The 14,378-nt window shown below is 40.0% G+C and overlaps 1 long non-coding RNA gene across 1 annotated transcript; it reads left to right on the top strand.

Annotated features, from left to right (window-relative positions):
• The first annotated feature begins 10,324 nt into the window (after positions 1-10,324).
• LOC111606223 lies at positions 10,325-11,607 on the top strand. The gene is made up of 3 exons (XR_002751968.1): positions 10,325-10,771; positions 11,369-11,498; positions 11,571-11,607. It is a non-coding gene; the product is annotated as an uncharacterized LOC111606223 (long non-coding RNA).
• The last annotated feature ends 2,771 nt before the right edge of the window (positions 11,608-14,378 follow it).

Below are 14,378 nucleotides of genomic sequence, written 5' to 3'. Positions count from 1 at the left end.
TCAAACCCATTGGGCTCTTTAGAGGTGAACAAAGGTCATACATATCCAGTTTGGTGCCAATCGGATGATTAGGGTGACCATATTTTACTTTGGGAAAACCCGGACGACCTGCAGCGAGGGGGGGGTTGGTGAAACCAGAACACCTTGGAGCGGGGGTGGGGGGGGGGGTGCTGGACAGAAAGTCTAAAAGCGGAAAAACTACATACATTTGCGCTTTCGCATGTTGTTGGCGTACTGACAGCCATCTTCTGATTAAGAACTGCACTGACGCGGCTCAGGGATTACGTGACACGCAGCGCCGTGCGCAGTGCCCTACAATGCACTGTAAGCTATGTAATGTGTTTTGAGGCAGGTGACCAAAATCCCGGACGATTTTTAAATTCCCCCCGGACATCTTTTTAGGTCTGAAAAGTAGGACATGTCCGGGAAAAAGAGGACGTCTGGTCACCCTACGGATGATCCATGTGTGAATTAGAGCCAAACGTATGAATATGGCGAGGGACTGATGCCATTTGGCCACGCCCACACGGTTCAGCCAGTAGCGAGCATTAACAGAGTTCATCATCCGAATCATCTTGATTAGGTCAAGAGAGCCATAAACATGAGCTTTCCAAGGAAAAATACGGCACTTCCTGTTCTGAGGGGGCGGGGCTTAGGTGACGTCATAATATCATGACGTAGGATCGTCCGGCATCCCACCAGGATCACTCAGGCCAATTTTGGTGCAGCTCGGTCAAAATATGTGGAATGTAGAGGCAAACATATGCTAACGGTGTTGCCGCCATTGAAAACTCTTGGCACTTTAAAGCAAGCGAGATCAACTTCCTATCTGTCATCCAACACAGAATCACCTTGATTAGGTCAAGAGAGCCATAGATGGAACTTTACAAGTTAAAAAAATAGCACTTCCTGTTCTGAGGGGGCGGGGCTTAGATGACGTCATAATATGATGACACAGAATTTTCAGGCATCACACCAGGATCACTCAGGCCAAGTTTGGTGCAGCTCGGTCGAAACATGTGGAATCTAGAAGCAAACGTATGGCATCAGCGTTACAGGTCACTTCGCCACGCCGCCACACCCAGCTGCTTCATCGCAGCCGGTCAGGGCTTGAATCCACAACACACCAACATGTCTTCTGTTTCTGGACACAGTTTCATGTTGATTAGGTCAAAGGGCTAAGAAAGAGACCGTTCACAGTAAAACATGACACTTCCTGTTCTCAGGGGGCGTGGCCTAAGCGATGTCATAATTTCACCACAGGGTATTTTAGGACACCTATTGATGATCAATAACTGAAAGTTTGGTGTCTCTGTGAGTTTCTGTGCAGGATATATAAGAGTTTCGTGTTTCATGGCGAGTAGGTGAACTTTGACCCCTGGTAACCCCCCTTCAGCAATCTCAGACAGTCACCAATTTGATAACTTTAAATCAAACATGCCTTATGATCAGACTGACCGAGTTTGAAGCCGATCAATCGAAATCCCTAGGAGGAGTTCGATCAAATACGAAGGCTGTAAACGTCAAAATCGCGGTCCAAATCTGAACTTCAATCTAAAATGGCCGACTTCCTGTTGGGTTTCGAGCATGGCTGTAATAGACTTTTTTGTACCTCCTGACAAGATACACATATGTACCAAGTTTCGTAATTCTAGGTTAAAGCATGGCTTGGGGCTGTTCATTTAAAATACTCTAGGGGTCGCTATAGAGAAATTAGGCCACGCCCACCAAATTTTGTTATGAATTCCTGTCGGTGGGTGGATAAGGATCCATCCTAGTGAGTTTGTGGAATTCAAAGCCAAACGTATGGCAACGGCGTTACAGGTCACTTCGCCACACCCACCTGCTATGTCAAAGCAGGTCAGGGCTTGGATCCACAACACACCAACATGTCTTCTGTCTCTGGACACAGTTTCATGTTGATTAGGTCAAAGGGCTAAGATAACGACCGTTCACAGTAAAACATTACACTTCCTGTTCTCAGGGGGCGTGGCCTACGTAAAAAAACGTGCTTACTGTATTTGTTCCTTGTAGTATTGTTTGTTTATTGTTGCTAAATATGCTATGTACTCTTCAATAGATATAGCACTTTAGCAAGTTCCATGCAGTTATTCGCACTGGGAGAAAGAAAGGCGTTTTTGGTGGATTGCCAGGAATAGAAGCACACGAACATTTCCTCCCACCCTTTCTACCCTCTCTCTCTCTCTCTCTCTCTGCTCTACCTGCCCTCTCTCTCTCTCTCTCTCTCTCTCTCTCTCTCTCTCTCGCTCTGCTCTCTCTCTCTCTCTGCTCTACCCGCCCTCTCTCTCTCTCTCTCTGCTCTACCCGCCCTCTCTCTCTCTCTCTCTCTCTGTCTCTCGCCCTCTGCTCTACCCGCCCTCTCTCTCTCTCTCTCTCTGTCTCTCGCCCTCTGCTCTACCCGCCCTCTCTCTCTCTCTCTCTGCTCTACCCTCTCTCTCTCTCTCTCTCTCTACTCTCTCTCTCTCTCTCTCTCTCTCCCTCTCTGCTCTACCCGCCCTCTCTCTCTCTCTCTCTCTGCTCTACCCTCTCTCTCTCTCTCTCTCTCTACTCTCTCTCCCTCTCTCTCTCTCTCTCCCTCTCCCCGCCTACCCCTCCGTTTCGGTCTCGCCCCCTCCCGCCTTTTCTATTTTTTCTGTCCCTCCCTCTCTTGTTTCAACACACGTCACGGGTCCGGATATTACATGATCTGAGACTGTGTACGCCCAGTTGTAGTTCATAGCAGTAAGACAGCCCACTTCCTATTACGTCAACAACCAGCCCCCACCTTTGGGGCATCTCAGACTGCAGCTGAGCAGTGAAGTTTTTCTCTTTTTTCCTCTCTCTTCTATTTTGTTCTAATACAGAAGAAATTTAAAGCATAAGCTTTAAATTAACTCAACTAAAATGCAGATTTTAATAAAAATAATCATTGTTTCTGTCACACTGAACCATGTTCAACATTACTTAAATGTATATTTTACTGTAAATAGAGTTGAATAACTGCATGGAACTTGCTAAAGTGCTATATTTATTAAAGAGTACATAACATATTTAGCTATATTTAGCAACAATAAACAAACAATACTACAAGGAACAAATACAGTAAGCACAAATAACTAAAATAATCAATTTATTTTTAACTAAATTCAAAAATAAAAAGCTGAATAATAAGGAAACTGCAACTGACAGAAAAACTTAAACTGAATTTCAAAAAGTGAAACAACTGCTTAAACATATAAAATGAGTAACATACCGACAGTGATCGTTGGTTCAAAAAACCCGGAATATGCTGATCAAATTCCTAAAATTTCCAAGAAATGGCAGAAGCGAACAAAAGGACTTCCATCACCGTGGCCGGAGAATGGGAGCTTTGACTTATCCCTTTGCGAACAAATGGAAGCGAGAATCACCGACTACAAAGCAAAAAATAAAAGTAAGAAAAGACAAGCTAAAAGAGAATTAGAATTTAACATTTTACAACTATTCAAGGAGGAAGGTGAAAAATACAGGAAGAACTTAAAGCAGCAGCTCATTGAGCTCAAAAATAATTATGAAAAGCCAAAGGATGATGGAATGATTCCCGCAGGGTTGTATCCAGCCCTGAAAGGAGTCCTGAACATTACAGGTGATTTTGGGTACAGGACTGATGACCAACTAATAAATTCCAGACAAAGTAATGTTGCATCACCTCAAAATAAAGAGCCGGAAGCTCAATCAGACGCATCATCTACAGTGCATGCAGCACTGCCAACAGTAGTTCAAACACCAGTTCCACCCAGAGGTGCACCACAGACAAACTTAATTTCACCGGAAGATGAAGGTCCACCTCAACGAAATTATAGCATAATTAATGAGCATGCAAAAAGTATGCAACCATCAACATCACATGCTAATGCAGATGGCTACAAGCCAGCTGGCAGACATTCTACATCAATGCCACCAATTCCAACCGGAATTCAAACCACTAATGTTGGATGCTCCACAACGCGGACAGTTGGAAATAATAAAATTCTTGACTGCTACGCTGGTTATGCAGAAAGTCGCAGAAGCGGAGATGCTTATTGGTTAAACTTAGACCACAAAGGCATTGATTTGCAAAATGATAACAATCAGACGCTGATACAGGAAGCGGAAATGGAAATTGATGAAAGCCTTGCACGATTAGTTGAACAGGAGCATGGATGCGAAGATGACCAAGACGGAGCTGGTCCATGTACGAGCACACCTAATAAAATTCAACATCCAGCCCCAAAACGAAGAGAATACAATTTGAGATCCAGAGCTAACATACGCAAACCTGATCGTTACGACCCCTCAAAACAATTACCAATCATATTAAAGGAAGACGTTGCTCAATACATACCATTTGCCTCAATGGATCTGATCGGGTTAGTCTCGCGGCTGCCAGACATTCATAACGGCGCAGGAAAATGGATAAGAATACTAGAAGAAGAGACAGTTGGCAAAATTTTGACACTGGGAGACATCAAAGCCATTTTTGCAAAAGTTCTGGGAACTGCTACCATGCAGAACGTTTTGAAAAACCACCCATGGATGCTGCAAGAACGAGCAGATGGAATTGAATTTAATATATGCCGGACGGCAATCTGGGCTGCCTTGAGGGCAGAATTTCCTATTAAATTGGACCCCGCGACCTTGAAAGGGGAACCAATCAGTGACTCAGAGAATCCAGCATCTTATGTCGCCAGACAGTTGAGAAGGTGGAAGGAGGACATGGAGTCTGGTGTTGATGAATCTCCAATGATTGCAGCTGTGTTTCGGCAATCAATAGTGGATGTGATGCCACAACCAGTGCGCACCAAACTTGAAGAAGTGGTGGCACTGATGTCAATGCCGCACAAGGAATTTCGTGACCATGTGGTGCATGCAATAGAAAAATACAGAAGAGATGAACAAAAACTCGCTGACCAAGAAAAAAACATCCAAAGGAAACTGGCTCAGCTGCAACTTGGAGAACTTCAAAGCAGAAGCAAGACAAAGACTCAAGCTGAAGTGGTGAGGGGGGACCAACATCCTAGCCCGAATGTAGCCAACCTTCCTAACGCAGTGAGTACATGCTCCACAGATGTATCCTCCAGCTCCACAAATAACTCAACCTTCTCAACCAGTGGTGAATGTTTACCCACAACCATGGAACTCACTTCCATCTGTGCCCCGAGGAAGACAGCAAAGAAGTCCCTCATGGCCTAACAGAGGACGAGGCGGTCCAACCAGAGCACCCGGAGCATGCTGGACATGTGATGTTTTCGGACATCGCGCTGACCAATGTCGAAATGGTGACAACTCATTCCAAAGACGGCCGCGTGGTAGAGCCAGACCAGGTCCACCGACAGCTCCATACAATTACCAAGCAGTTCCTTATAACCAACAGGGAACTCCATATGACTCACAAGGAGTCCAATACGATTCACCAGTTCAACAAAATTCACCAACTCAATTTAATCCACCAAATTTTGGATACTAGGGATGCCCAGAGGACCCTAGGGGAGAAAATCAATACCCAATTCTAACCACAGGTGTGGACGACGAACCAATATTGAAAATTCAAATTGAAAACAGAGAAACACCAATGTTGGTCGATACAGGAGCAGCTTACACTTGTGTGAGTCCAAATTATGCAACGCATCTCCCCATGTCTGATAAATTTGTATCAACAGTAGGGTTCTCGGGAACAAGACAATTAATCCAACTGACAGCTCCTGTTCGACTTGTAACTAATGACAATGAAATAAAAATACCAATTTTGGTATCTGATCAAACACCAATTAATCTGTTGGGAAGAGATGCTCTATGCAAATTAAAAATAAAAATTTGGTGTTCTCCTCAGGGGGTGTATGTTGAAAAAGAAGGTGTGGATCTTCAAATGTACATGCAACAAAATGAAGCTAAAGTTTATTGGTTGGGAGACATAAATAACTCAATTGAAGAAGTAATTTCTAAATGGGGTCAATACGTTCAAATACAAATTCCTGAAGCTAAAAAACCATTTTTAGATTATCATTGTACAATGTACTATGACATTTCAAAAAGCACAGAGTTTGAAGAACAATGGGACAAAGAAACGCAAGGTGAATCAGTGAACCTTGCCTCCCAATAGATTGTCGTTGGGAGACAAGGAGCGGCTCTCAATGTAGAGATGAATGATTTCATTTCTCAATGGTACAACGTTGCAGAATCTGTACCACACATAACATTGTTTGTAAATAAAAACTTTCATGCAAAAGATCTTGGACCGATGATGAAAACTGCGACACAGATTAAATGGGAACAAACAGAAAGCCCATTAATTTTTCAATCAGAGGATGCAACAATGATCAAAATAATAAGTGAAACTTTTATGACAGCAAAACCACAGGTGGTAACTGTACCAATTAATGACACAGAACAAACAGAAGAAAAAGATGAGTTGGACTGACAATCCATTAATACATGACATGTTGAAACAAGTTCCTGAACCAATGTGGTCAAAACATGAAACAGATGTAGGCCTGGTAAAATCAGCCAACCCATTTAAGGTAGATCTGAAACCAAATGTTAAACTTCCATTTCGTCCTCAATATCCATTAAAAGCTGAAGCAGAAGAAGGAATCAGCAAAACGATTGAAGGATTATTAAAAGCAGGGGTGTTGGTGGAAATTGAAAGTCCATGCAATACTCAAATTTTTCCAGTTCTAAAAGCAGATAAGTCAAAGTATCGCCTGGTACATGATCTCCTCCCTGTAGCGGAACAATCTCAATACCTGTTTGCATTTACTTACAGAGGTAAGAAGTACAGCTACACACGATTACCACAAGGTTTCAAACACAGTCCACAGGTGTTTAATCAAACTCTTAGGCAGGACTTAGAAGGATTGGAAATAAAAAGCACATTGCTTCAATTTGTTGACGACATTCTGATAGCATCACCTACATTGGAGGATTGCCATCACGATTCAATAAAAGTCCTTGAAAGACTGGCTGAAGGGGGATACAAAGCCTCCAAAGAAAAACTACGGTATTGTTAGACACAGGTAGAATACCTGGGCAGACAACTCTCAGAAGGGAGTATCGGCATATCACCTTCTCAATTAGAGGGTGTCAGCAAAGCTCCATGCCCACGAACAGTTGGAGAAATGATGACATTCCTGGGCATGACAGGTTTCAATGCTGATTGGATTGAAAGTTATGCAGAAAAAACAGCACCACTCAGAGAACTCATGAAAGAACCAGGTTATCAAAATCAAAAGATTTTGCTAAAATGGACAACTGAAGCGAAAGTAGCTTTTGAAACTCTAAAATGTGAAATGCAGACTGCCCCAGCGCTAGCAGTTCCCAACTATGATAAACCATTTTATCTATATGTTGCAAACAAAAAAGACATGTATGTCACAGCAGTTTTGATGCAAGAAACATGTACAGGTCGGAAAAAACAACCAATTGCTTATTACAGCACAAAATTGGACAATGTAGCACAAGGCTGGCCACCATGCTATCAAGGGCTAGCAGCAGTCTACCATGCCTATGAAAAAGCTTCAACCATTACAATGGGTTATCCAGTAGAGAGACTCTATAGGCACCCTTCTGTCAAATTTTAATCGGAGTTTGATGGATGATTGATTGATGACTAATAGATTTTGATTTCCGGTCACAGGATGCCCCTCCCCCACCTTTCCCACCCCTCCCCCACCTTTCCCACCCATCCCCCACCTTTCCCACCCCTCCCCCACCTTTCCCACCCATCCCCCACCTTTCCCACCCATCCCCCACCTTTCCCACCCCTCCCCCCAGACAGATCCGTTTTTCCCACGCCTTCAGACCTGTATGAGTTGTAAGAATAATACAAGTAAAGTATGGAAATTATGAGTTTTAAGAATAATACAATGAAAGTATGAAAAACAATGAAAGTGTTAGATAATTGAGAATAATATACAATATAGTATATTTAAATAGGATGTTGTAGTTACCTCCGGTTTTAAACGGAATATTTTTCCTGAGACACTGTGGAAACGGGCTCTGTGAGGCAGGTTAAAAAAAAAATCCTAGTTGGGTGATTCTCATGACCTTTGGGGTCAAAACACATGTTGTGCAAGGAAACTCTATGTCACTGACATCCTCTGGCAAACAATCGATAACAATGGTGATCAATCTCTGGTTTTAAACGGAATATCTTCCTGATCGGGTCTGCTATCAGCTCTTGGAATCTGCATATGTCACCACCCAGACCCCCCTCCTACCATGGGTGCTTGTCTGTGTGTGTGTGTGTGTGTGTGTGTGTGTGTGTGTGTGTGTGTGTGTGTGTGTGTGTGTGTGTGTGTGTGTGTGTATAAAGACATATAGAAACAAAAGTCCCTAAAGAAAACCTACAGTTTAACTATTTTACTGCATTATTTATGGTAGCACAATTAGCCGGTCTTGACTATGAGTTTGTGATTTCCTTCATCACTTCAATTTTAAACTCTAATAGATTTTCTTTTTCTGTAACACTTGCTAGTGTGATACATTTCAGTAAATGTTCCTCATTTGTACACGTACTTCTTAAGAATATGTGACAGACAGTAAACAGGCCTACTCAAATTTAACTTTTATCTTTCCGCAGTTAAAGAATTTGTCCAGACTTTTCCAGAATTTGGCCCGGTATCATTGTGAATGATTTTGTTCAGGTTTTTTTCTTGCTGTTGAATCAACGCTGATCTTCCCACTGCTTCATGTTTTCTCCAAAAGAGTAAATCTTGGTTTAAATACATTTGAAACTCAGATTTTTTTTCTGTAACACTTGCTAGTGTGAAACATGTTAGTAAAAGTTCCTCATCTGTACACGTACTTCTGAACAATATCTGACAGGGACTAATCAGGCCTCGGTCAGGTTCCCTTGGATTTATATTGATTTATTCAATGTGTAAATATTTATCAAACTGAATGGCCATTCAGTTTTTATATAGTTTTTTTTTTTCTTTTGGTGTTTGTTGCACAAATTCAAATATATGCTGGCTATCAGCCAACAATTCAATCAGTGAATTTGTGTTTTTTCTTAAATACTCCCTCTCTCCGAGACTTACTTACATCTTCTGACAGCTGGCTTATAATAACTTATAATAACATTGACTAAGTCTGCTATTGGTACACTTTACCTAAAAATAAAAATTAAACATACTCACTACACAACCATGCTCCAAGAGTTGCTCATAACATGGTGAATTGTTTTGTTACCTTAAAAATGATCTGCAGCTTTTGTTCCTTGATGCTGTCTGTTCACTAACAGACCGTACATCTCTTGTAATTGATAAGCTTATAAATGATCAATGCGAAGCATCAGTATGCGCTAAAGAAGATCATATCAGTCAGATTAAGTAAAATATCATTATACTCAAAATTATATTTCTCTGAAAGGTCTTTTTTTTCAGGGAGTTTAGACTGTATGAAAGGAATCAGTGAAATATACTATGAAATATTTTATCTGCTGCATCCCGATAATAAAACTTCAATTGTGAATTGAATGATTACGTTGCATCTAGACACAAAAGAATCAACCGTTAATTAGTAATCATACTGACTAACAAGATCTGATCAAACAACAAACCTGACTAGCTCAAGGGATTTCTCACATTGGAGAATAAACCGTCTGACTTTCTTTAGCCACTAAATTTAACCTTACCAAAGTTTTGCCTTGGAGCAAACAGGTACTGAGTTTGAAGCGGATCAGACGCCTTCAGCTATTTGCTAAAGCTAGACTCCGGCCTTCCTCACTGTAAAATAAAACATTAGACTTAAAAAAAAAGTTCAAGCGAACATCACTTAATTATCATCGACTTGTTGTTTGTACTCATCTTAAGCAAGTGGCAGGAACATTCGGATATATATATATAAAAAAGCTTTATAAGTTAATCTATTTAAGTTGAGTCCATGTAACAACTAAAATAAAATAAAAAGTGAACTATTTGAAAGAAGTGAGGATTTTGGGTGGTAAAAGTTGAACATTTTAACATGTCCAGACACTTTCTGCTCAAGCAAACCAAAAGGTTTTAAACAGAACAACCATGTCAAATAATGAGACCATGAATCTTTAATCTATGTAACAAATATATTGCTGCTGCTGCTGTAGGCAGAAAATAAAAGAAGTTTTACGGAGAATAATATTTTGGATGAGTTTAAGAATATTGTTTGCCAAAATCACACGGTGTAACTACACTTTCTTTTATATGTTGCAGTAATTGAATCTTTTTGAGGCAATTGGTTTGCATAAATTAAAGTAAATACGGTCTATTTTCCTGCTCCCCATACTTAGTTAGCAATTTGCCAGTTAGCTTCCCAGTCTGAACTTCTGGGCAATGTCTTGATTCAGTCAAATTTTCTATCTTGTATCTCCTGAACTCTGATATTTTGCTTGCTGGTCTTCATCGTGCTCTGAATGCAGTATCTGGTTTCTCTTACTTTAACCCGCCCAACTTGCACCTGATTGGCATGTTAGCCTTTTGATTCCCTCCCAGTGAGGCGGTGCTTCACAAAGCAAACTGTTTGTCAAACTGTTGATCTGCCTGATGGCTGTTTTAGAAGATATGGTGACTGAGTTTTAGACAGTACTAGCCAGCTCATGCAGCTTGTTTTTACTAGATGGCTGTCCTAAAAGTACATATCTTTAAAATATGAATAAATACGTACAATTCCATAATTATTCGATCCAACGGTTATAGAAGTTTTGTAATAATGCAATTCAGGTATTTTACATTTTCTGGACTAAAGGAGGATTTCAGTTCAACACCTGTGGTTTCTTAATGTAAGTGTTTCTGCTACTGGACAAGAAACAGGGTTAAAAGAGGATTTAGAAAGCAAAATACAAAGATGAAAGTTGTTTTTACCGAGAGCAAGGCTGTGACTAGTTATCAGGACGGAATGAGACCTGTAAAACTATTGGGCATCTGCTCCAATAATTTATTAATCTTTAGGAAATATTTTTTGGACACAGCCATCCGCAGGAGCAAGATGAAGCAAGAACATCACAACATCAGATGTATCTTTTCATCCTTCTATCCGTGATTTAAAACTATTTTTAATTTTTGTGTCATCTTAAAGATGGAAAGAGTCAATTATGTTTTCACCCATGGAAAAGTGTAATGTGTTTATTATGAGTAGGATTAACCAAGCTGAAGGAAAACAAAGAAAAAGGATAAATAAATATTCATTGATTCAGAACCGAATCAGCAAATATGAACTTATGAAACTATTGAAACCTTCAAGAATTTTATGTTGTGTAAGATATTTAAGAAACTAATATTGAATCTGCGCTCATGAATTTCTTTATTTGGTTGTTATCTCTAAAATACGTTTACCTTTTGTTTTGTTGAACACCAGACATCTCATCTCTTTTCCACAGTTTTTTCCCACTTAGTTCCACTACTGCTGTGGATTTTATAGTCAATGTTTAAAGCCAACAGAGTCTGAAGCGATGGAGGAAATTTACGTCAATATGGAACCTGTTGGAAAAACTGCATCTAATCACACAGGTAAGAACAAAGTTACAGAGAAATCTAGTATGTAATGAATTCAATTTTGCTAAGGTTGAGGTTTTTATTAAGGTTGGAGCAGCTCCAAAGAGAGGCTCTGCCTCCGTGCATCTGTCTGTTTGGGAATCCTGAATGTTTTACTTTTGGCTGAACTCATTGCCCTCAGTGTTCACAGTGAGTCTTGTTCTAGTCATCTTAAAGATGTAAAAAGACTAGATTTTATGTTTCTGTTATATTAAAAAGGCATTGTTCCCCTTCTAAAATCAAACTGATCAAATAGCAAGGGTTTAAAAAGAATAAAGCGTAGTGACTCAAAGTTTTGCAGAGAAGTGAAACATTACACTAAGTTACATGAGTCTGATTCATTTTCAGCAATGGTTGCATTTGCAGCCATTTAGGTTAGCGTGTCTTTAATACCTTTTCTTTTTCAAACTATTTACCCAACGATTTATTGTTCAGTGTTACCTCAGTTTAAATTCTACAGGTATAACCAAAATCATGAAACTATTTTATAAGTCTTAAGTGAAAACACGATGTCACTTCTTTTTGCAAACATGGTTTTTAATTTTTTTACAGCTCATCACATGACAGCAGATTTTTCTGACATCAGCAACATTCTGACCGAGCAGAACAGCAGCAGCAAGTTTCCCTCCATGAACGCTAACTTCACTGAAACGGCTCCACGAGCTGAAGACACTTTAAGGTTGGTCAAAACTTTAAAAAATTTGGATCTCGTTAAAAATTGAATTCTACTCTGAATTCTAGAGTATAACTAATAACTTTCCTTTTTGGTCTAAATGAATATAATGTAAATGAACAACTTTTATTTTAATTTATTAAGTGCTCTATCATTTGCGTGTGCTGAAAAACAACGATGTAAAACAAACTAAACTTTGACTTTTTTCTCCTTAAAGGGAAATTGTGTCCTACAGAACGAACAAGCATCAGTTGTTCCTGTTCATCCAGGGGCTGCAGAACAAGAGAAGAGCAGATCCACTAGTGATGGATGATCAGGATCTGTGTTCACTGTGATATTATTCACCAACAATAATGTAGCTTATTAGTACGGTGTTACATAAAACCCTAAAGATAAAATGTTCACTTCCAACTGTTGTGACCTGCATCTAATAACACAACAATTTTATCGCCTATACTCTGTGTTTTTCTTTCTTGTTAAAACTCTGACATGATAAACAAATGTGTTTTTTTTATGTTTGGTTGTTTGTTTGTTTTTTTGTATTTTTGCGGAGAATCGGTTTAGCATGATGCGCTCTGAATGTGTCTTAATGTGTGATAGGTATTTTTCCTTTCGAACCTATATAAAATAAAGAACCACAGACAACGTATTATGAATTTTATAGCCAAGCTTTTGCAAAAGGAGAAAACACAGAGAACTGCTCCTCTGACCAGTTCACCATGTGTTCTGAAACTGCAGTAGAGCTTGTCTTTTTATTAACAAAAAACAAAAGCAAAGGGGGCTGGTGCTGATAAGATTAGGAGCCCCCGAAACGAACACAATCAAACACAGTTTTACGACTAAGGAATTTCTACCTAGGGGACAGTCAGGAAAAACAACAAAGGTCGTAAAACTTCTGATACAATCAACTAGCAACCCAGTTCCTAGGTGTGATAACTAATCAAAGGTCTGAGAAACACATTGTTAACTGTTTCACATGAAGATAAACAGACAGTTGTGACTTCCAGGTCAGTTCATACACACATAAGGAAGAGAATCACTTTAAAAGAAAATCACAATGTTCTTTAGACTGAATGTAATCTAAAGGAATAATAAAATGATAATACCAAACAATCTCTAACATTCCCCCCTTTTTATCATGTTATTATGCGTGTAAACTTTATGTAAAAGCTAAGCATAGAAAAGAAAAGAAAAGAACCAATAAATGCAAGATTTTCTTTTTTTTTTTCTAATCGAAACACAGAAAATACACAATGAATATATGGAATATAATGCAATAAATGAAAAATAAAAGAAACAGTATACCCCAAATGCATTTTAAATCACGAACATCATCTATTGTCACATGTTCAGTGCAGGAGCCATTGAGCAAATGATTTTAATCTGTTTATTAGGTACAGCACATCATCATATGTTCCTGTTTTCCTGTTTATCTTCATTTTTCTGGAAACCGAATGTAGTCCTCATCTGTGTCAGAGGTTACCCTGTCCATCTGATAGCTGATCAAAGCAGTGTTAAATGTCTTTAACATCATGCTACGAAGACTTGGAATGATGCAGGTTGTATAGAGACAGAATAGGATCAGTACAGTCATGATGGGTGTTCCAATCTTTAATAAAAAGGCTGCCACCAGGGTCCGGAGGTGAGCCAAGAAATAGAGTCAAAAGGCTGTGACCTCTGAGTCGCATCGTCCACATAGTCTTTAAGCTCTTCCCATTCATGCAGGGCATCATGTATAGTTCCTCCAGTTCCTGTTGATCTCAACATGGTCTCGAACTTCAGCTACTCCCACTGATGGGAATAGACTTTGGATACACTCTTCTCTGCCGCTCCAGATCCGGAATTTCCAAGGAACTCCAGTTTTTTTAGTAAGGCCTCCCCACCTTTGGGCTGGGCTTTCGGCATGACATCTCTCCTAGTGCAGTAGCGTCCATGGCTGTGAACGTCCTGGACCTTTTTCAGGAAAGTCACTGGGTTGGAGAGGAAAACCAGCACTCACAGTCCTCCCCAATTTCTGGGAAGAGAAACATAAGCAGTGTGTTCACATAGAAAGTACCAGTCTGCCATTGTCCTGGATCCTCTGTTCCCTGGAATGATGGTGCTGCAGAAGGTGACTTTGACGTCCCCTGGTCTTGCTTCCGATGTCGAACTTCCTCATCTTTAGAAGAATAACTCTGGTACAG

Source organism: Xiphophorus maculatus, chromosome 21, assembly GCF_002775205.1.
Source record: "Xiphophorus maculatus strain JP 163 A chromosome 21, X_maculatus-5.0-male, whole genome shotgun sequence".
Taxonomy (NCBI): domain Eukaryota; kingdom Metazoa; phylum Chordata; class Actinopteri; order Cyprinodontiformes; family Poeciliidae; genus Xiphophorus; species Xiphophorus maculatus.
The sequence above is the reverse complement of the archived record's forward strand: the minus strand, read 5'-3'. Positions and strand labels throughout refer to the sequence as shown.